This window comes from Papio anubis, chromosome 7 (genome assembly GCF_008728515.1).
Source record: "Papio anubis isolate 15944 chromosome 7, Panubis1.0, whole genome shotgun sequence".
Lineage (NCBI taxonomy): Eukaryota > Metazoa > Chordata > Mammalia > Primates > Cercopithecidae > Papio > Papio anubis.
In genome coordinates this window covers 36983616-37007065 of record NC_044982.1, presented here as the reverse complement: position 1 = coordinate 37007065, position 23450 = coordinate 36983616, and the positions used below count along the sequence as shown (strand labels likewise).

General features: G+C 44.3%; 1 protein-coding gene across 2 annotated transcripts in view; it reads left to right on the top strand.

Annotated features, from left to right (window-relative positions):
• SUSD6 (sushi domain containing 6) overlaps positions 1 to 23450 on the top strand; it is a 104840-nt gene that overhangs the window by 22492 nt on the left and 58898 nt on the right. The gene's annotated exons all lie outside the window — the stretch shown is intronic.

Sequence of the window (23450 nt, the reverse complement as noted above, 5' to 3'; positions counted from 1 at the left end):
TTTATTGCACCCATATAGAATACTGAAGTAGATATGCTTGCCTTATTGTGTGTCTTGATTGTTTGCTGTCTGGGTTTGCAGCCTCCTCAATTCCATTGAAGTTCTTGGTAGGCTGGGGATTGTGCCTTCTTTGCATTTTAAAGCTGTGTATAGAAGATTGTCAGGAAATGATGATACATAGAATAAACAAATGTGAACCGTTGGAGGTGGAAGGCGGCCTGATAGTACTTTGGGAGTGAGGTTCCCAGTCGTATTTTAGGTGGCCTGGAGCACAGCAGGGGCTGGAGGCTGGGGACCATCCAGTTTTAGGACTATGGTAACCAAGACCTGAGAGAAACTGGAAAGGTCAGGAAGGGTCAGTCTTGTCTCCCAAGAGTTTGTATTATCATGGGATTCTCATGAAACTCTGGTTCATGTGGAAAATGTGCTTATCCTAGAAGTTGACTAACTAGGGTTCTTGGGGAATGATGGTGAGGCCAGATGCCTCTGTTTGATCCAGGTTCTCTGCATGGTGAATCACCCCAGAAGGAGGGTGTGAAAGGTGCCTGGCCGCAGTGAAGCTTATAGCTTCAGGGAATGAACTCTTGGGAGCAATGGTAAGCAGACCTGTCAGACTGAGGATTTGATTTATTTGTATTACTGGCATTTGTATTGATTTTTCTGGGGAGTTTGGGGATTTGAATGTATTCTGCAAATACAAACATTTTCTTTTGTCATGTCACTGATGTGGTTTATAGGCTTATGTTGCATTTTTTCTTTGAATAATAGCATCTTGCATGAAATTAAAAGCAGTATCCTCCACTTCTGACTTGGTAGGGCTTTAAGCATCGTGCTCGCTTTTCCCCTCCATCTCCCTTTCATTTCTTAGATCCACCTGGGACTGTGAAACAGGTTGGTTTCACATCTGTGGGCTAGGACGGTTTCAGCCAGCTAAATTCCCTGTTACATAGTTTAGATTTATGAGGCGCATCTAAATTTACTGGAATTCTAGATAGGAAGTGTGGTTGCAAAGGCAAAACTCATGTGATCGTAGCTTGTATGAAAATAGAAGCAGCTGGAATTTTTTTCTCGCAAACTTTATGCAAAACATGTCTTTATATCTTTTATTTTTGGTAAATGGATTTTGGGGTGGCATCCCCACTACTGTTGGGATGAAGGGATATAACAAGCCAGTTTGAGATTTCACAGAATCCTGAGCCTTTGAAAAATGCTGTTGCTTTTGAAAAGTAATAAGTATAGAAGCCAGGCCGCCTTTTTCAGATTTATACCCTCTTCGCATTCTATTCTCAACTAGTAAATACTGTGGCCTCAGTTTGCCTAAAAAGATAATGGCTTAAGTTTATTTAAATGTCGGCAGTAGTTTGGTAATAAATTAAGTCCTTTGATGATGATGATGATGATGATGATGATAATGTTGATGATGATGGAGGACACTCAGTAGCAGTGGACTGAGTTGTGGACTAGTTCTTTCTAAGGCTCCCAGGAAGAAAATTGCTAACTCACTTTATATGTGAAGGCCTTAGTGTCAGGTAGAGGAGGAAGCAGCTGTGGAGTCATCTGGCCAAAGGCACACTTTAGAGAAGGACTTTGGATGAAGTCGTGTGTTTTCTTTTTGGAATAGGGTGTATTGCTTCTTTTGAGAAGGCCTTTTACAATAGTACAATAGTTCCTCTGGAACTCATAGCAGGATTCTTTTTCCACCCTCTTCTATATTTACAGCTGCTTTTCCCCTAGGGGAGCATTCATCTGTTTTAAAAAGCAGAGAAAACAAGAAGTTCTCTCAAACAGTGAGGTTTGGAAATCAGAACTGTACTTATTTGCCTTTCAGGAGGACATATTCTAAAGGGTTGTTGTTTGGGTGGAAGAGAAGGAAGTCATCTCCTCTGCCCCCACTCCAACCGAGGCACACCACACACACACTCATATTCACCTCCACCCAGAGGTTCCTTGTGGCAGATGTGAAGGAGTTTAGAACACAGGGTTCCCTTTATAACCCCTTTGTTGTACGAGACCAAACATGGCTTTTCAGCCCCAGAGTAAACTTTTTCTGGCAGGCCACTTTCTTGCCCTTCATATCCATGTCTAGGGCCCTGGGCTGGCATTGGCTCTGAAGGCCAGGGCCAGCCTTTGGGGATTGCACTTGAGCATGTGGTCAGGGACAGCATCTGAGGGCATTTTGGACAGGAAAGATTTCTGATTATTAGGATGTTTTCATCACACCTGTGCTTCAGGGTCATAGAACTGAGGATTGCCAGGGACTGAGATGAATTTAGTAAGTTGGTTTAACCCCAGTGCCTCTTAGTCTCTTTCTGCACAGTTTCTAGTCAGCTAGTGGGTGTTGACATGCATCTTTGTTTTACTATGAGAAGAGGAGGAATTGTGCCTTAGCAGTTGAATAACTGTGCCTTCTATTTAGATTCTGTGGAGGGTTACACTCAAAGCTAATGAGTGCTTTCTTCCACTCTGCACACACTCCTGCTGCCTGGAGTGGGCGGCAGGCTGGAGGACCGCAATAGAGCAAGTACTGTTGCTGTTGAAGGCATAGACGGAGGTGACGGTAAGGGCAGCTAAGCCCTGAAATTCCAGTGGCTCAGACCCTGGCTGATGGCTTACCTCCTGAGGTGAGACCAAGAGGAAGGCCTTCAGCTTCCCTGAAATGAGTGCTTCTCACAGCTAAGGTAGTGTGACCAGCCAGGGGTGGGGACGGGCTTCCTGGGGAAGAGGGTGGGAGAGCCTTAATTAAGCCTGCCTGGTTTGGCGGTACCTCAGACTCGCCTCCTGTTTCTGTGTTGGCTGATAATTTCCTTCAGCTCTAAGAACAACTCTTCGTTTCCAGGGGGAACCCATTGTCGCCAGCACACACTCACAGAGCCTATCCCCGGTACTGCTGTGTGTGCTTTCTGCCTCCTTTCCAGAAGAGGCAGGTAGCCACTCTTTTTTTCTTATGAGCTGTTCCTGCCTCGTTGGAGCTCCTGGAGACTAGTGCTGCTGGACCTCTAATCTGGCAGAGGCCTGGATGAGAGCCATTTCTTGGGTTCTCAGAACAGACCTAGCCTAGTGGAGAACAGTCCAGGGGCTGCCACTGTGTCCAAAAGCGCTCAGTCAGTGGTCAGATTCTGATTGCGAGATATATGAGGAAACTTTGGTGAGTTAGGAGAATGGGGTTCTGGTTCAGCCATTCTCTGAAGAAGTCATGATCCTTTGATAGGCCTCAGTTTTCCCCTCCTAAAATGGGTAGATTGGACTTTATAAGATGATCCCAGACTTCCTTTAGACAGTAATGTGTTAGGATTCCATGACAAACCCAGGAGTCTGCCCCTGGTGTAGGTGACCAAGGTTGGCAAAGGCTGGGACAGGAAGCTTGCAGTTCCCAGTTCTCTTTTGCCTCCCAGCTTTTTGATGTTTCTTCTCCTTGGAATGCCCCACACTGCCTGTGCCCACCTCTTTCTGCTCTGTCCGGCTAATACCTTCCTAAAGCCAGGTATCAGCTTAGACTACCGCTTGCCCCATACTTGTGTGGGTGCCTCTCCTTGGTGCTGCCATTACACCCTGTGCTCAGCACTTACGCCACTGTATTACTGTCTGTTTCCTTGTTCTTCCTGACCTTACCTGAGCTTCTTGAGGGCAGAGACTGTCTGCCATCACCACTGTATCCCTCATTACTGGTGCAGCACCTGGGATGTGGTATATACACAGCAAATGTTGAAGGAATCAATGTCCCCCACTAACCAGGGTCAGCATACCCCAGTGCACTCTGGGAACTGTTCTCTGACCCTCTCCACCCTTACCCTGCCTAAGGCTCTCTTTTTCTGAGCTGTGTGTGGGTGTTGGAGAGCCTTGGATAATGCTGAGTTGTTTTTGAAGTGTGTCTCATTGTGGCAAAGCATTGGGTGATGTTGCCATCCCCACCCCCAGGGTACGCTTGCAAGAATTGCTTCCACCAGGGATGGGCGTTGACTTTGCCCTGCTCCTCCTCATCTCCAGCCCTGGGGGAGGGGCAGGCAAGCATGTGCAGATTGCTGTCCTCTGCCCAGCTGCCTGGGGCTGGGCCATCTGCTGCTTGTGACAGCGGGTGGGGTGAGAGGGGTGAGTGACCTGTGCAGGGGAGGGAGTGTGGGGTGAGCAGCAGCCTAGTCTCCTTCAGTGCACTGACTGCGTGACAGAGTTCAGCCCCCCTTCTCCCCACGTCCTGTCTTCTTTTCCAGTTCTCTGTTATGCTATGCTTCATCCAGGTCTTGGTTTTGTTCCAGCTGCTGCCCCCCAGCACTCTGCTAGGAGAACTCTTGCTGTGTTTTTGTTATCTCTGTGTGTGCTTTGCCCTTTTGCCCATGCCTCCAAGAATCTTTATGTTACATAAGACAGCAGCAGCAAAAAACAGAAACAAAAACAAAAAATGTTAGAAACGAAACTTCGGACCGTTGTTCTCTGTTCAGATGCAAATGATGAATCTTTTTCCATCAGAGTTTGTACTTTTGTGTTCACCACCCCGTTTTCCGTCCCTCCTCCTGGGGAGCCTTTGAATGGCAGGGATGGGCTGAATCACTCACTTGGAAGGACTGTAATTTAGCTTGTGCTTCAAACCTTGCCTCTTTCTGACCTTGTATGGACCTAAGAAAGACGCAAAAAGGAAGTAACCTACCCCCATCACTCTTGGTGTGGGTTTGAAGGTTCTGAACTGGGGTGGGGAGGGGAGTGTGAGAGTGTGTGTGTGTGTGTGTGTGTATAAACTGCAAGGAGATGGGATTGGCAGATGAGAATTGTGGACAGTCTTAAAAGCCACCTTTACCAAATGAAGATGTGACATAGCAGGGACTAGAAGGGCAGCATGCCCTAACCAGGACTTCCCAAACTTTAACATGCATATGAATCACCTGGGGAACCTTACTAAAATGCAGATTCTGATTCAGTAGATCTGGGATGAGGGCTGAAATTCCTCATTTCTAACAAGCTCCCAGGTGCTGCCGGTGCTGCCCTTAATGGACCATACTTTGAATAGTAAGGCTCTGTTCCTCCTATTCCACCTTTTAATAGTTGATTTAAAAGATTGACCTAGGGAAGGCAAGACAGGGACTAGTCAGGACTTGCATGTTTTAAACCCAAGGCTCTGGGCTGGCCTCTCAGCCAGTGTCTATAGAGCCTTATAGGCAAGTCCCTCTTATCTAAGCTCCTGGCTTCTCTGAGCTCCTTTGGTCCAGTTTGGTTTCCAAGGTATAAGAGCTACAGCCCTTTGGAGGGTGTGTGTGCATACTCACAACAAGATTGGGTCCTTGCCCCTTTCTCTTTGGATTATTAGAAATAGATAAGGCCAAACCTAGCATTTGAAATAGAAGTTTAGAGCTGAAAGAACTTTTAATCTTTTCCAGTCTATTTTACTGAGGGGGAAATGGGCCCAGAAAGCTTTTGTTAAATGTCCAGAATCACAGCCAGGGGCAGAGCTGGGATGAAAAACCAGATACCTTAATTCCCAAGCCCCTCTCTGAGGGAGTGTAAATCTGAGTTAGAGATAAGAGAATCAGAATGTTGGTTTGGGGACATGCTGATTGAACAAAAAGGCTTTCCAGTGGTTTGGGGGAATTTTGCACCACATGAACAACTCAGGTAGATCAGCTGACATCTCGGCAGCCCATCGTTTATTCACTTAGGCCAGGGCTCTTAGCTGCAGCACCCCTGACTTTGGATCAAGTGATTCTTTGTTGCATGGGGTTGTCCTGTGCATTGTGGGATGTTTAGTTGACATCCCTTGCTCTACCCATTAGATACCAGTAGCACCTTACCCCCAAGTTGTGACAATCAAAAATGCCTCTAGACATTGCCAAATGGGGGAGGTGGCACAAAATTGTTCCCAGTTGAGAAACCACTGGTTCAGGCAACTAGTATTTTGGGGAAGAGATTCCCTCTGGCGCACCTACACTGGGGTTGTTTTTTTTTTTTTTGGAGTGTATGTTAATCTCGGATTATAAAGGAAGCGTGGGGTCCCAGCCTTCCTGGGAGTTTATTTACAGTTTAGTTTATAGTTTAGTGGGGGAGGGGGAACCACAAAACTATTAACTGTAGACTCCCAGGAAAGCTCCCACCTTAATGCCTCCTCCAGGATGTGTAGAGACCCAGGCTGGACTCAGAAGAATGTGGTGCAAGCCCAGGGTGCTTAATGAGGAAGATATTTTGCTGTCCTGGGCTGGATTGCGTAGCTAAGAACTGAGTAACTATCTTTCGCTTACTCCTTAGGAGAATTCTTCCATTCTGAAAAAAAATTTTATATATATATACACACACATACACACACACACACACACAAAATATATATATAATATATATATTTGGAGACAAGATCTCACTCTGTCACCCGGGTTGGAGTGCAGTGGCACAATCATAGCTTACTGTAACCTTGAACTCCTTGGCTCAAGTGATTTCTCCTGTCTCAGTTTCCCGAGTAGCCAGGACTACAGGTGCACAACACTACACCTGGCTGATTTTCTTTTTGTTTATTGTAGAGACAGGGTCTCGCCGTGTTGCCCAGGTGTTTTCAAACTCCTGACCTTGAGTGATCCCTCCGCCTCAGCCTCCCAAAGCACTGGGATTACAGGCATGAACCACTGCACCTGGTGTGAAAAATAAATTTTATCTGAATTTGTAGAGGGCAGTCAGACACATTAACCAACAAATGTCTACCCTTGAATGGAGAGAGACAAACTCAAGCCTGACATTGGTAGATTAACTCCTTATTTTTTATTTCTACTTTGATTTTATTCTGATATGGGTTGAATCCTCTGATAGCTTTTCCTGTCTATTTTCTAGTGTGTTAAGTGATTATTGCTATAAGACTGGAACTATAGTCTGTAATGTTCTGAGGACATAGGTATAAAACGTCGGTAAATGCCCTTTTTAGATGTGAGCCTAAGAAAGGGTTTTGTTTTGTTTTGTTTTGTTTTGTTTTGTTTTTTGACACGGAGTCTGGCTCTGTCGCCTAGGCTGGAGTGAGTGGCGTGATCTCGGCTCACTGCAAGCTCCACCTCCCAGGTTCCCGCCATTCCCCTGCCTCGGCCTCCAGAGCAGCTGGGACTACAGGCGCCACCACCACAGCCAGCTAATTTTTTGTATTTTTAGTAGAGATGGGGTTTCACTGTGTTAGATGGTCTCGATCTCCTGACCTCATGATCCGCCCGCCTTGGCCTCCCAAAGTGCTGGGATTTCAGACGTGAGCCACCGTGCCCGGCCTAGAAAGGGTTTTTATCCATTTTCAGTTTTCAGAGGATACTGTACTTGCAAATGTTTTAAGGCCACAGAGTTCCCACCTTGTCTTCAACACTAGGCCTTCCTAAATATTATTCCAGTGCACAAAAAGCATTAGTGATGGAATAGAGCCTCCATTGCCTCCTGGCTTGCATCATTCCTGACACTGAATCTGCTGTAATTCTTTGCTCCTCTCTCTGCCATGTGTCTAATTTTCCCTGGCACATGGCTACTTTTAGGACTTTCTTTATCACTATTTTTTTTTTAACATTTCGATTATGATGTACCTTGTGTTTTCTTTTTGTGTTTCTTCTTCTTGGGATTTGATGAGCTTCTTGTATCTATTGTGTATAATTTTCATATAATTTGGAAAATTTGGGGCATTCTTTTCTCAGTATTGTTTCTGTGCCTTGCTACCTCTCTCCAGCCATTACTCCTGTTCTGTTAGGCTGCTTGTTATGTCCCACAGTTCACTGATGTTCTGTTCTTTTTTTTTTTTTGAAGTCTTTTTTTCTCAGTATATAATTTTGGATAATTTCTTTTGCAAATTTATTATTTTTTCTTCTGCATTGTCTCATCTGCTGTTAATCCTATCCTGTGTACTTTTTATTTCAGATATTGGTATTTTTCTCTCTAGAAGTTCAATTTGAATATTTGAATCTTTATTTTTTTTGAGACAGGGTCTTGCTCTGCCACCCAGGCTGGAGTGCAGTGCCACTATCATAGCTCGTTGCAGCCTCAACCTCCTGGGCTCAAGCAGTCCTCCCACTTCAGTTTCCTGAATAGCTGAGATTACAGGTGCATGCCACCACACCCAGATAATTAAAAAAAAATTTTTTTTTGTAGAGAGGAGGGGGTAATCCTATGTTGCCCAGGCTAGTCTCAAACTCCTGGACTCAAGAGATCCTCCTACCTTGGCCTCCCAAAGTGCTGGGGTTACAGGCACAAGCCACTGTGCCTAGCCACTTCAAATCTTCCTCATGGCTTTTCTCTCTTCATCATGCTCGTGCCTTGTTCTCTCTTGAACACATGGAGTATATTTATAATAGAGATTTAACATCCTTGTCTATTCTGTCATCTCTGTCATTTCTTGATCTGTTTCTGTTGTTTGATTATTCTCCTAGTTTTGGCTCATATCTTTCTGGGCTTTATTTTGCATGCTTGTTAATTTTTTATTGAAAGCCAATTGTAGTTTTACCTTGCTGGGTGCTGGAACTATTTGTATTTTTAAAAATACTTTTGGGCTTTGTTCTCAGGAACAGTTCAGTTACTTGGAATTGGTTTGATCCTTTCATGGCTTACTTTTAAGCTTTGTTAGGCTGAGTCCAGAATAGCTAAGATAACTAAGCTGGTCCCACTTGGAGGCAAAACCCTTCTGAAGATACACAGTGCCCTGTGTATTAGAAGACTTTCCTGCCTTGGCTGGTGGGAGCATGTATTAGTCTGTTTTCACACTGCTGATAAAGACATACTCAAAACTGGGAAGAAAAAGAGGTTTGATTGGACTTACAGTTCCACATGGCTGGGGAGGCCTCAGAATCATGGCAGGAGGCGAAAGGCACATCTTACATGGCGGCAGCAAGAGAAAATGAGGAAGAAGCAAAAGTGGAAACCCTTGATAAACCCATCAAATCTTGTGAGAATTATTCACTATCATGAGAATAGCATGGGAAAGACCAGCACCCGTGATTCAATTACCGCCCCCCCCAGGTCCCTCCCACAACACATGGGAATTCTGGGAGATACAATTCAAGTTGAGATTTGGGTGGGGACACAGCCAAACCATATCAGAGCATGAACTATTTCTGGCTCTGAGTGAGTTCTAGGGGTTGTGCCACCCACTTCTTTGTGACCATTATTTTCCCACCCTTGCTAGTTTCCTCACAGGCGTGCACACATCAGTACTTAGCCCAAAACTCAAAGGGGTCCATCTGCAGGTGTTTGTTGGTTTTGCTCTTTGCAGCTCTCTCCTTTTCAATTAATTTGCTCTGCAAATTCTAGCCACCTGGACCTCTCCAAATTTCCAACTGTGTTTTTTTCAACTGAGATTGTTGAACTCTTTCAGGTTTCTCTGCCCTACCCTATGGCCTGGAAACTCTCAAGGGAATTAAGTGGGGCAGTAGTAGGGCTCACTGCGTTTTTTTCCCCCATATCTCAAGGATTACTGCCCTGTGCTGCCTGTTGTCCAATGTCTGAAAACCGTTATTTTATGTGGTTTTTCAGTTGTTTAGGGAAGGAGAATAAATTGAGTCCCCATTATTCCATCATGACTAGAGGTAGATATTCCTCAGCTGTCCCTCCAATCAGGTATTAGCCTTGGATGTCATTTTCCTTCTGTGTTCATTTATTGAAACATGGATCATTTAGACAAATCTTATGGTAATTCAGTTAGATTCACATCATGTCAAGTTGCCAAACATTTAGCACCTGCTATGTCCAAAAGAATGACATGGCCAGTATCTTGCTGAATGTGGTATAATCTGTAACTTTACCTGTATTCTAATGCTGCACCTTCTAGCAGAAGATTCTGTGCAACTAGACATGCACGTGACATAGATACACTTTGAGTCTTCTTCCTGTACCTCCTGATCATAGTCCCATTAAACCTGGGCAAACAACTGAACTAACTAGTCACAATTGGTGAGCAAACAGCAGGTGCTTGGCTGTCTGCCTATTCATGAGTCAGACCCAGACAGCCCTGTGCGGGGAGGAAAGAGAGCATTAAGTCTCTGTGTGTGGGTGGTCACCTCCATTTTACCTGGCCTTATTCTGTGCCAGATACTATATTCAATTTCAAAAATGTGTGACTCATTGACTCTGTAATTCCATGAAGTATAGGTCTATTACCTCAATTTTATATGTGACAAACAGAGGCTCACAACAGTAAAGCAGCATACCTGGGCCCTGTGAGAAGCTAGAGGCAGAGTCAGGATTTGAATTCCCTTTTGTGCGACTCCAGAGACTATGTACTATTCACTAGACTACATTGATTGACCCTGTAATTTTCTCTGTCACTTCCCTCTTCTGGACTCCAGCTTATCTTCCTGTTTTATCTTTGACACATTGGCTGTATATCTCCCTTGACTTTTCACTTTGTACCTCATGTTGTAATTATTTGTGTTTGTGTCATATATATACACAATATACAGTAGACTGTAAACTCTTAAGGGCGTATGCTTCCTTCCCGTCTTTGTATGTCTCAAGGAATCTTGTACCTGTAGGTGCCCAATGTATGTGTTGAATAGTCACTGAGTTCCTTAAGAAAGAAGTGTGTTAGGAATGAGTTCAGAAACCCTGTCTGGAGGGAAATATCAAATTCCCTCATTAATTTGTGATGTTTCTTCTTCATCTTCTCTGTGTTTGTCATAATCCCTTTTACCATATTCCAGAATGTTGCCTGAATTAATTAATTAATTAATTATGTCCGGGTGCAGTGGCTTACACATGTAATCCCAGCACTTTGGTAGGCTGAGGTGGGTGGATCACGAGGTCAAGAGATCGAGACCATCGTGGCCAGCATGGTGAAACCCTGTCTTTACTAAAAATACAAAAATTAGCTGGGCATGGGGGCCTATAGTCCCAGCTACTCGGGAAGCTGAGGCAGGAGAATTGCTTGAAGCAGGGAGGTGGAGCTTGCTGTGAGCCGAGATTATGCCACTGCACTTCATCCTTGCGACAGAGTGAGACTCCGTCTCAAAAAAAAAAAAATTATTTTCTCAGGATGTGTTCTCATCTGATTTGCCTGGATTTTATAAAGTTATTTGTTTGGTGCCTTTGCCTGAACTTTGACTAATTTGTGATTACTTTTGGAATCTCTATTTGGACATTTGAAGGACTCTCCTTTATGTGAATTAGTTTAAGCAAATTCCTTCTTGATTCCTGACTTAGGGCCCCACATGCAAGGAACTGGAAGTATGACTAGGACTAGAACTAGAATATATAGGCCTTGGCAGAGGGACTTTGTACAATTAGAAGGTGATGTAAGGGTGGGTATAGGTGGCGGCAGGGGCATGGGGCTAATCAAAGAGAAGGAAGAGTGGGCAAGTTCCTACTTCTCATTTTTGTTTGTACCTCACAGTCTAACCTTGACAGCTTACAGGAAGTTTGGGTAATTTATGATGAAGAGGACAGGAGGAATCATGGTTTGGTTATAAATTAGGAGGCTTCCTAGAAGTTACACAAGATGGAGAACATTTGGAGCCAGAAAACAGGATCTTGTTTGGCTTGAGTGTGCGCCTCATTGGGGCTGCTAAGCTTCATTAGATGGAGGTGAAGACTTGTCCCTGGAATCCTAAACCTGAAACTCAGGGAAGAAACTCAGGTTACTTTCTGAGTAGAAAGGAGGGAAATGGCAAAAACTGGGACCATATGTATGGAGAAACTTAAGGCCTCAGATGTAGTAGGGAAGGTCACCTCTTTGGCCCTGCCACTAGGCTATTTTTTTCCATTCATTAATCCTATGGAAGAGGTAGCAATTTCAGAGGAGGGGATGGTGGGGTAGAGAGACTTTGTTGTTGATGAACAACTAAGGAAGCAGGAAACTCTTTAAGCTGTCTGCCCAACTTCTACGTAACTTTTGCTAAACATAGAGTATGGAAGTGTTAGTTCAGAGAGACTTTCCATGGAAGGGGTGGAGGGTGTCTCTGAGCTATCTGTACCGTTTAGGAAGCCTTAACTCCAATCATTGGGTTAACTGAGAAGGTGTACCTTATAAGACACAAACCCCCTCTAGTTATCATCCAGTCTTTCTTCTCCCTTCTTTTTCACCTCCTTCCCCAAATAGTTTTGCCCTTATTGTGTCCACTTTCTCACTGCTTTTTTTGAGACAGCATCTCGCTCTGTTGCCCTGGCTGGAGTGCAATGGCGTGATCTCAGCTCACTGCAACCTCTACCTCCCTGCTTCAAGCGATTTTCCTGCCTCAGCCTCCTGAGTAGCTGGGACTACAAGTGCGGACCACCACGTCCAGCTAATTTTTGTATTTTTAGTAGAGACTAAAAATGTGTTGGCCAGCCTGGTCTGGAGCTCCTGACCTCAGGTGATCCGCCTGCATTGGCCTCCCAAAGTTCTGGGATTACAAGCGTGAGCCACTGTGCCCAGCCTCCCACTTTTAATTCATGTTAAATTTGATATAATCTGCCTTCACCACTTCGATAAAACTGTTCTTAATTAGGTCACCAGTGATCTCCTAGTGGCCAGATCCAGTGGGCCTTTTTCAGTCTTCGTCTTTCTGGGCCTTTGTTGCATGTGGCACTTCTCATGTTTTCCTTGAGTCTCTCTGTCCCTCTCTTGACATCTGTTGCACATGTCCCTGGTTTCCACGTACCTTTTGGAGTATCTTTCATAGGCTTTCCTTCCTCAGTATGCGCATTATAAGTTAGCGTTCTCCCTAGGATTCTGTCCTTGACTTTCTTCTCAACCTGCCCTCTTTCCTAGGTAAGCTCATCTATTTTGCATGGTTTCAACCGTCACTTACAGGTTGATCACTCCAGGGCTACATCCGAAGCTCAGAGTGCTCTGTAGGGTTTCACATTCATTTCTAATTTGCCTGCTAGACCTTTCTACCAGTTATCCCTCAGGTACCCCCAGCTCAATATATTAAAGAATAATCTGAATGAAATTCATTATGTTCCCTGACAAAACCTGCTTATTTACCTGTATTCTTTTTCTCCTGTGGTAGCTTCTACCATTTATGCATAAGCCAAAAACTTAGGCATCATCTTTTTTTTTTTTTTTTTTTTTTTGTGAGGTGGAGTCTTGCTCTGTCACCCAGGCTGGAGTGCAGTGGTACGATCTTGGCTCACTGCAAACTCCGCCTCTCAAGTTCACACCATTCTCCTGCCTCAGCCTCTCAAGTAGCTGGGACTACAGGCGCCCGCCGCCATGTCTGGCTAATTTTTTTGTATTTTTATTAGCAATGGAGTTTCACTGTGTTAGCCAGGCTGGTCTTGAATTCCTGACCTCGTGATCCATGAGTGCTGGGATTACTGGCATGAGCCACTGCGCCCAGCCTCAGGCATCATCCTTTATTGTTCTCGCTCACCCCATCCTATTAGTTTTTGATATCTTCGATAGCATTTGGCACATCACAGGCACTGAATGAATGAATGGATGGATGGATGAAAATGTTTGTTTATTTCATCTAAATTTAATTACAATTAAATACCTTGGCCTTGGTGAAGCTGAATGCTCCTGGTTACACTAACTTTTGGGAAGGTCATTTGATTTTTGGCCACATTGAAATTATATCAGGAAGACTCTTTTTAAAGATAAATACTTTGTTGGAAGGATTAGTCATTATTAGAAAGGGGTGGATTGGCCACTCTACTATCTTATAGGACTCTCTAAGGAACTACTGAGAAATTTGTTTATGCAGTTAAAGGTGAGGTGGGTGAAGTCAAATTGTGCTGGCCGGGGGAGTGGGGGTGGGGTTGTCCATGGTGCTCATGGGAGTACAGAGAGTGTGTTGTTGGTGAACTTGCCACAATGCTATGGATTTAATGCAATAAATAGGCAAGGCTCTTCTGCTTGGGGGAGTAATATGCCCCATTTCACTCACTAATGGATTTCCTAATTGTATCCTAGTATTTCTAACATAAAGGCTGATGATGTGTATTTAACCATTTTGCCAAGTTTATCTCCCTTTTCTTGTTGTCCAGCCCCCTGGGGGGGGGGGGAAGGAAAAAAGGAGAAAGTGACTTAAAGAATCAGGATTTGGGCCGGCTACTGTGACTCACACCTGTAATCCCAGCACTTTGGAAGGCTGAGGCAGGCAGATCTCATGAGGCCAGAAGTTTGAGACCAGCCTGGCCAACATGGTGAAACCCTGTCTCTCCTGAAAATACAAAAATTATTTGGGCTTGGTGGTGCACACCTGTAATTCTAGCTAATCAGGTGGCTGAGGCATGAGAATCACTTGAACCCGAGAGGCAGAGGTTGCTGTGAACTGAGATTGCGCCACTGCACCCCAGCCTGGGCAACAGAACATCTCAGGAAAAAAAAAAAATAAAGAATCAGGATAATCAGGATTTAGAACCAGAGAAACTCTTCAAGTAGAGATGGTCTAGTCCAGCCCTGCATTTTCAGATGATGATGACAATAATAATGATAGATGGTGATTAATATAATAGTAACTACCATTTTTGATGACTTACTAAGTCACAGGCACTATGCTATGTACTTTATATACATTTCCCCGTATAATATTTAAAATATCCCTGTGAGATAGGAATTACTAGTACCATTTTATAGAAAGGAAATAGAGGTCCTGAAAGGTTGGATAACTACATTGAGGTAAAGAGAATGCTGAAGTAGCTATCATGCAGAGAGATGGAGCATCCTCCTTGTTCAAGATCAGGTTTTCCAGTTAAAGGAGAAATACAAGTGGAATGCAAGTCTCTTGACCTTGAGCTCAGTTGAGCACCTGTTTTTTGTTTTGACCTGAGAACTCACTTTCTGTGGTCATTTTTGTCTTACTCTCACTATCCTTTTAATTTCAGTGAAATTGAATGAAATAGAGGGAAGGGTGATTTAGAGTTGGGGTTTTTGGTGAGTTTTTAAAGTTTATTTTTAAATAGGCAGCTTTCCCAGACTGACTGGGAATGTAGCAGAAGGCCTGAGAACCAGGAAGTGACACAGACCTGTTTATACCATCCCACTCTGGGGCCTTTGCAAAACGATCCACAGAGATGGTAAAAAGTAAACATAACTGCATCAGCCAGTTCTCTAGGGTTTGCTATTTTTGACCTGGAGGAGGTGTTTCCTGAATAGCTGTAAGTACTCAGAATACCAAAATTTATCTCCTAAACATTCCTTGAGTGAAGGTATATTGACAGACAGACATTTTTTGTTACCAGACAGCAGCATTCAGTGATTCTAGACAGACAAAATTAACAGTTTTTTTCCCTCTCTGCCACACTTTTGGTGAATTGTTCTTCCATTTATTTATCTTTCTTTGTAAGTATCACTGTGCATGCAAAACACTGTCCTGGGAGCTCTAAATGTGTGCATGGGTTCAAGGTCCAACTCAAAGCTTTCTCTTTCACTTCTCCCTACTCGCATCAGAAGTCTTTGTTCCTGTGTCCTCTGTGTTCTCAGAGCACTTTTTAAAAAACCTTCTTTGGGCCCTAGTAACAATTTGACAGTGTTATATAGATAAACATAATTCCTCTCACGTAAGTTGTGAATTCCTTGAGAGTAAGAACTGTGCCCCAATTCATCTCTATGATCACCCAAGCCTTGCACGGAAGACAGCCAGTAAATATTAGCTGAATTGCAGTATAGTCATTGGAAACACAGAGCCCTAAGAAGTCAGCTTTAGCAAATCGGCTTCCCGGACTTTATTTGCCAACTGGGTATTGAAGCCTGTTCCACTCAGCCCTGATGGGAACCAAGCAGAGAGATGTGATGACACATGAGATATATCTCTAGGGTCTAGGAACCAGTTACAGTTGCCTCTGCCAAGCATCTGTTTTGCTACCTGGCCAAAATTTCAGGATTTATATAATCTTTTCCCTCTTGTTTTATACATGCTGCTATTTTGCCATTTTGTATGTTTCTATACAAATTATATCTTGTGAGTTTATCTTTTTTTCTCATTCACTCGAGAAGTATTGTTGAGCACTTTGGGGGCAGAGAATTGGTGGTCTCTGCAGGAGTTTATTACCTGTGGAAATGCAGCATACAAAAGTTAAATAACTGTGAGTGGCCTTTGGGGAGGGATATGATTGACTGTCCTATTCCTGGTCCAGGCAGGGATGCTGGGGGTTTGGAAGAGCCTTCCATACCTTTGGGCTGAACTGAGAAATTCTTCCAAAACTAAGATAGGAACTAAGCTTGCCCTTTTATTTGGAAAACAAAAGAGCAGGGAGCCCTATTAGGGAAGCAGGAGGAGGAAAGACTTCCAGGCCCCTTGGATTCCATTTATCTGTAAAATGGGGCTAATACCACCTATTTAATGAGGTAATGAGTGTGTGTATGTGTATATTCCCTAAGTCTCCCAGAAACTAATATTTCAGGATAGTCACAAACAATAGCTGTTTAATTTGGAGGGGAGGTAGTGCTAAGTGCTTTAAAGAATTTTTAAGAATTTGATGGGAAAGAATGTGGGAGGCTCACTTGTTTAACCTGTTGGCTGTTCTCTTGTCTAAACTAACGTTGTGTTTTGAGCCTAGTCTCAGGCAGTGTTTCCAAACCAGCTGAAACGGTGCCCTTTGGTTGTCTAGTGGGGGTCAGTCACAGCCTGTTAGAACAGGAAGGGGCTTAGCCAGCATGAATTTGAGCACCCACTGTTTCATGCATCATCCTATGTGTCTCACGTTTGTCTTAATTTCACTGCACAACAACCCAATGAAGTGGGTATCGTTTATCCAGTTTACAGATGGCAACTGAAAATAACTTGCCCTAGCCACCCAACTGATAATATCTGCCAAAATTTTTCCATGATACTGGCCTCCCTGAGAGATACGTGGTTCAACTGTTTCATTTTACTGATGAGAAAACAGAGGCATGGAAGCCAAATGCTTGTCTGAGGTTGGCCCATCAGTCATGTTGAAGCTGGGACTTCAGAAAGGGTTTCCTACCTTCAGGTCAGGAACTTATGACAGGCTTGGTTCCTGCTTACAGGCATTTTGCCTCCTCTCCCCCTTTTTTCTGTCTAGTCTTACTTGTTCTCTCCTGCCTTTCTCTCTTGCATCTTTTCTCCCTTTCTCCCTGGGCCCCTGTAGCTCTGCAATGTGTGCAGAGGCTGGGTTTTGTTGTTGTGTTGTTAAGACGTGTGTTATTTTTAGAAAGCATTTTAGGAACACTGTGTACGGATAGTCCATACGAATGTGCTGATGGAATGATTAAACCCTAAAGGGAAAGTGGACTGTCCTGGGTTTGCTGCAATGCAGAGGAAGATAGATGCTAGGGATCTGTCTTGGAGATGTAGGGGAATGTGCTGTCAGTCAGAACAATGAGGATAAAGTTAATGTTGCTTCCTTCCAGTCAGAGCCTGTGTTGACTTACTTTTTAGAGGAAATACTTTTGGGCCCCTCCTATGCCCTAGAAGACATTCCAGTTTTCTTAAAACTGAAAGGTCCTTTGGGGATCATCCAGGTTCACCCCTGAGACAGGAAGACTCACTGACTTGCCCGAGGCCAAACCACTTTTCAGTGGCTGGGACCTAGGCTGTCTCTCCTGTCCTGTGATCAGGTCCCTGCTGCAGCCATCCTGCTGTTAGGTGCTAGAAGAGAGGTGTTAGAGACTTGTTAAAAAGAAAACTTAGGTGGGGTGATAGTGTGTCGACTGGCGTTCCTGTTGTCTGAAGCTGGGGAAAGCGTGTTGCCCAGATGATGTGGTGAGCAATTCTGGGGGTGAAAGACAAGGGCACAGGGAATATCAAAGCAATTCAGAAAAACCTCTGAGTGGCTTAAGAGGAAAGCTGAGGGTAATGTTTGTGATTTGGAGGGGCTGTGATTTTAACAGGAGTTTGATGTTTGCCTTTTTAAGTAGGAGCTGGAGATTAAAGGAAATGGATAAGTTAATATTCTGGCCTGAAAGGATGTCAGAGTCCAGTAGAATTTGCGGCTGTCAAAGCACTCAAGTGTTAGTGGCACAAAGGAAAGGGGAAGATACACAAGTTAGTAGGACTGGAAGAATCCATTGATCCACAGTGGGAGAAGACAGAAGGCATCTATAAATAATTGAATTTGGGGGGATAGGAGGCATTAAGTTCCAATAAGTGTTTAGATATCTTTTGATGCTGTAGCCTGGCCATTTCAGGGTGAGTAGGGGTACAGAGGGGAGATGTTGCAGGGAAGAAAGAGAGGTTAAGGAAGGGCCTGGGCAGCTTTGGCTGTATTAGTCATTTCTCTTACTTATCACACCCCTCTGGGGAACTTTGGACTTCAAAGTGTTAGGACTTCTTATCATTACAACCTGAAATGTAATTAGCTGGTTAAATTCTGTTCATGTTTCTGGAACCGTTCTTTGTCCTTTCTCTTCATGTAGCAGGATCAAGGTTGGTGAACATGGTTAATTAAAGGAATAAACTCTTGTTCTGGGCTCTTACCACTACTACTGTTATCCCCTGTCTAGATTAGTCTGAGGCGAGAAAAGGATTTATGTTGATTTTGTCATCCCAGTTCCCTCTTTTAACTAATGGACAGAGGAGCCATGGTTTAGGAAACAATTTGTTCTAAAAATTACATGTAGAGGCCGAGGCAGGCAGATCACTTGAGGTCAGGAGTTTGAGACCAGCCTGACCAACATGCCAAAACCCTGTCTCTACTGAAAATACAAAAATTAGCCAGTCGTGGTGGTATGCACCTGTAGTCCCAGCTACTCAGGAGGCTGAGGCAGGAGAATCACTTGAACCCAGGAGGTGAAGGCTGCACTGACCCAAGATTGTGCCACTCCCGCTGCACTCCAGCCTGGGCAACAGAGCGAGACTCTGTCTCAATAAATAAATAAATAAATAACATGTAAACGGAGTCTGACTTTACCCACGCAGCACCTGGGAGCCACGCTTGACTGAATCAGACCCCTCTTGCCTTCAGGAGAAGAGTTCGATAGTGTAAGATGCACCTTCAGCAAGACTATAGCATTCTTGGGAGGGGTGGGCCCCAGGGTAGTCAGACACGTGGACTGAGGAGATCTGGGCCTTGGCCGCCTTGGGAACAGGGGGCCCTGGCTGTTTACTGGCTGGCCCCAGCTGCTGCTGACGCTGCCTCCCAAGGCCGGAGCCATTTTTGAAGGTGACTCCAGGGCACTTTTAATCTTATTAGCAGGCTCTTGGGTTAACCTGGAAGCATCTGTGGCAACAACAAGCAAGTAAACCATGTGAACTTTGGGCTTGTGTTGCAGGCCCTTAACACCAGAAACCCACCATGCGTGTCATCATTTCTCAGCCCTCTGCTGTCTTGGCTTCTGGCTAAGACAGTAAACATAAGCCCCAGGTGTTTCTAGTTTACAGAGCATTTCCTCATATTTTGTTCCTTTTGAGCCTCAATAGAGTCTAGGGAGATAGTCAAAGCAAGTAACAGCCCCATTTTACAAATGAGGAAATGGGCAGAGATGAAGTAAGTGACTTCCTCAAGGTCAGAGCTGTGGCTTGAGGGCAGTGTTCTTCCTCATTGGAGGAACTTACGGACAGGAAGTGTGTGTCCACAATATCACATTCAGCAGGGCACAGTCACCCAGCTGTTGATGTTCTGAGTTTACAGAGGTGGGAGAGGCTGCCCTTTTGGGGCTGACAGTCTAGCTGAGGCCTCCTGTTACCACCAGCCCTTGGGGCAGCAGCACTAGTTCCCAAGAAATAAAATCAGAAGGGTGACTCTCCTCACCTGTATTTTGAAGAGGAAAGCTGGCTACTGGGGTAAGAGATGGATTACAGCAAGAGAAGGGTAGAAGCAGTGAAGAATTATGTGGCCTTAGAGCCTTTTTCAGATGTGGAAACAGAAGGCAGAGAGCCTTTATGACCAGCCCCCTGCCTGGTGGCAGAGGTGGGACTGAGTCATTGCAGGCCCTCTCCTCTGTCTCACCTCTAAGTTCAGATGTGATATTCCTTTTGAGGATGGCCGAGTACTGGTTTTGACCTTGATGCTTAGTTCTAGGTTCCCTTCAGTGGTAATTTTTTTTAATTAGGAGAAGTAGTCACTAACATGCCAAAGGAATACTGAAGTGAAATGGATTGTTTTTGTTTAAACAAAGTTTTAGTCTCGGTATTTCTCTAGGGATAATGAATACCTAGTGAAACGTTTTTCTTTTTGCTTGGTGTACTAAAGCCACCATCCAAGAACAGGTCTTGTTTTTTTAAATTCTATATTCAAGGCAGATCATTTCTTAAAATGATTAGATTTATAGTGTGGCCTTTTCTCCACAGTAGCTGGGTTCTCCCATTCTGGGTAATACTTTGGAGATTTAGGGGTTAGCTTTCTTCTGTTTTATTTCTGAAGCAGTAACCCTTGACCTAGCCTTATGTGTAAACACCCCACTGACTACTTTCCATTTATCTTTTCTTTGCAAAGCCCCCATTTCCATCACCCCATCTGTTCTGCACCTGTCCCGTCTTAGGCTTCATGGTGGAATTTGTTCCCTGACTCAGGTAGCTGCTTAAGCAGTAAGGGAGGAGCCAGCTGTTCCTGCAAAACAAAACCAAAACCAAACAAAAAACCTAAAACCGATCAGGAACTCATACATGTACATCTTGTCTTCTCCAGTTCCATACTGGCTCCTCCCCACAGTATTCACGATTTTGGCAAACCTTTGCTACCTGCCTGTCAGATTCCTGGCCTTGTGCTGGCTTTTGAAGGTTCCGAGTTGAGTAATTCACTGTCCCTGCCTTCAAGGAACTCTCAGCCTGGTGTGATGAGACAGATAAACAGATAGATATAATAACCTGTTAAAGGTACAGTCACAGCAAAGTAAGAAGGGGTCATTTCTGCGTTGGAGGTGGGTGTGGTGTGAAGTGTCAGGAAAGAATTCCTCTAGATGACCCTGGTGCTGAGCCCCTAAAATGACTGTATTCCTGGGAGAGGGAGCAATTAGGTTTTTGAGATTTGTTTTAATGGCAGTTTGTTGAGAGAGGAGACAGGTGGTCTATAGGAAGGCCTTGCTACATTAACTTTATATTTAGTTTTTGAATAGATAATACATGTACAAAGTACAACACTCAAGATAGTAAAAGGGAATATATGCAGTGAAAAATGTTTTTCTCCTTCACCGTTAACCACTCAGTTCCCCTCCCTGAAGGCAATCATTAGCTACCAATTTCTTTTTTTTTTTCTTTTTTTTTTTGAGACAGAGTCTCACTCTGTTGCCCAGGCTGGAGTGCAGTGGCACAATACTGGCTCACTGCAACCTCCGCCTCCCAGATTCAAGCGATTCTCCTGCCTCAGCCTCCCGAATAGCTGGGATTATAGGTGTCCACCACCACACCTGGCTAATTTTTGTATATTTAGTAGAGACAGGGTTTCACCATTTTGGCCAGGCTGGTTTTGAACTCGTGACCTTGTGATCCACCTGCCTCAGCCTCCCAAAGTGCTGGGATTACAGGTGTGAGCCACTGTGCCCAGCAGTTACCAGTTTCCTATGCTTTATTCCAGGTGAGTTTTTCAGTGCTTATGGGGGTGGGGGGTGTCTTTTAAGAATACATGCATGTACACAAGTTATTTTTTTCACATACTAATTTTAGAAGTCATTCCATATTAGCACAGGTTGAAGCGCTCTGTTCTTTTTAAACCACTGCACGGTATTCCATTATTTTGGGTGTACTATAACTTATTTAAGTACTCCCCTTTCACGAACTTTTAGGTTGCTTCAGTCTTTTGCCCTTACAAACAATATGTGAATATCTTTCATGTATGTCATTGCACATGTGATTTCTTAGGACACATTCTAGAACTGATAGGTCAGAGTATAGGTGCATTTTTTTGGAATAGATATTCACAAGTTGCTCTCCGAAGGGTTCCATATTGATTATAAAATGCTAGCCAGGCGGAATGGCTCATCCCTCTAGTTTCAGCCCTTTGGGAGGCTGAGTTAGGAGTATCGCTTGAGGCCAGAAGTTTGAGACCAGCTGGGCAACATAGTGAGTCACCCTCTCTCTTTAAAAAAAAAAAAAAAAAAAAAAAAAAAAGGTAGGTGTGGTGGCATACTCCGGTAGACCCAGCTACTTGGGGTGCTGAAGCAGAAGGATTTTTGAGCCCAGGAGTTCAAGTGAGCTGTGCTCACAACACTGCATTCCAGCCTGGATGACAGAGCAAGACCCTGTCTCTTAAAAAAAACAAACCAAAAAACACACCAAAAAACTAAATTTAAGATTCTTTACCATTTGGCCAGCCCCACAGCTCTTCCCCTGCCTGCCCCCTCGCTCCCCACCAAAATCCTTTAAAATCCCTGCCAGTGTGATCTTCCTAAATGAGTTTCGTCTTTTAACTTCCCTGTTTAGAATCCTTGTAAGGGTAAAGTTTAAACCCCTCTGCTTAGCCCCTGCCTCCAGCCTCTGCCAGTAGTAATGTGCTCCCATAGTACTCTCATCCACTTGTATTTGGTGCTTCCTTTTTTTTCTTTTCCTTCTTTGTTTTCTCCTTCCTTCCTTCCTTCCTTCCTTCCTTCCTTCCTTCCTTCCTTCCTTCCTTCCTTCCTCCCTCCCTCCCTCCCTCCCTCTCTCTCTCTCCCTCCATTCTTCCCTCCCTCCCTCTTCCTCCATTCTTCCCTCCCTCCTTCCCTCTCACATCCTTTAGGACTCAGCTTAGCATCACCTCCTCTAGGTAGTCTTTCCTGACTACCACCACTTATGCACAGAACACCTAAGCATTACCTTATGTGGCCTCATTTATTCACTGCTTAAATGTTTTTTATGCACGTGCTGTGATGTGGCACATGCAGGTGTCATTCTTGATGATCCACTGGTTATTGCCTCGAGGGGATGACAACTGCCCAGTAGGGTTACCTGGTGTGGCTGCACCTAAAACAGCAATACCAAAGGGCCCATTGCCAACTCTGTCAGTGACCAGCTGAGGCCTCTGTGCATATCCCTTAACTCCTTTGGACCTTGATTTGGCTTCTATCAAATGAGATGGTGAAACTTGAGGAACTCTAAGGCCCCTGCTGTGCAAGTCTTACTAATGATTAAAACAGCAGCAGCAGCCAGTGTTTACTGAGGACTTACAAAGTACCAAGCACTTTGCCAGCCACTTTGTCTATCCTAATTCTTACATCAACCCTATGAAGTTAGTATGGTTACTATCCCCATTTTACAGATGAGGACACTAAGGCTAAGAGAGGTTATACAACTTGACCAAAGGTCATAATAAGGAAACAGATTTGAATCCAGGCATTCTGACTTTACTGTTCTTAGCCACATAAATGGGCACAGATTCCACACACAGTTTTGTGTACTGTTTGGTGGTCACTCACAGACTCCACCCCAGACCTCTACATGAACCATCCCTGTTCTACAGTTTTAAAGGCTCAAACTGGAGTCTGGGTGAAAGCTGGGGACAGAAGACTGCTATAGTCACAGTTATTAGAGGGAAATGGGTGAGGATCAGTGGCCAGCTCTGTTCCTGAACCTTTGACAACTCTCAGTCTTGTTTTGGACAGAGACAACTTACATTGCTGTTTTCAGTTACCTTCTTTAGGAGGGGAGAGTAGGCCTGAGTCATGCTTCAGGCACAGATTAAAATGAGATCTCGTACCAGGTACAGTGGTTCACGCCTGTAATCCCAGCACTTTG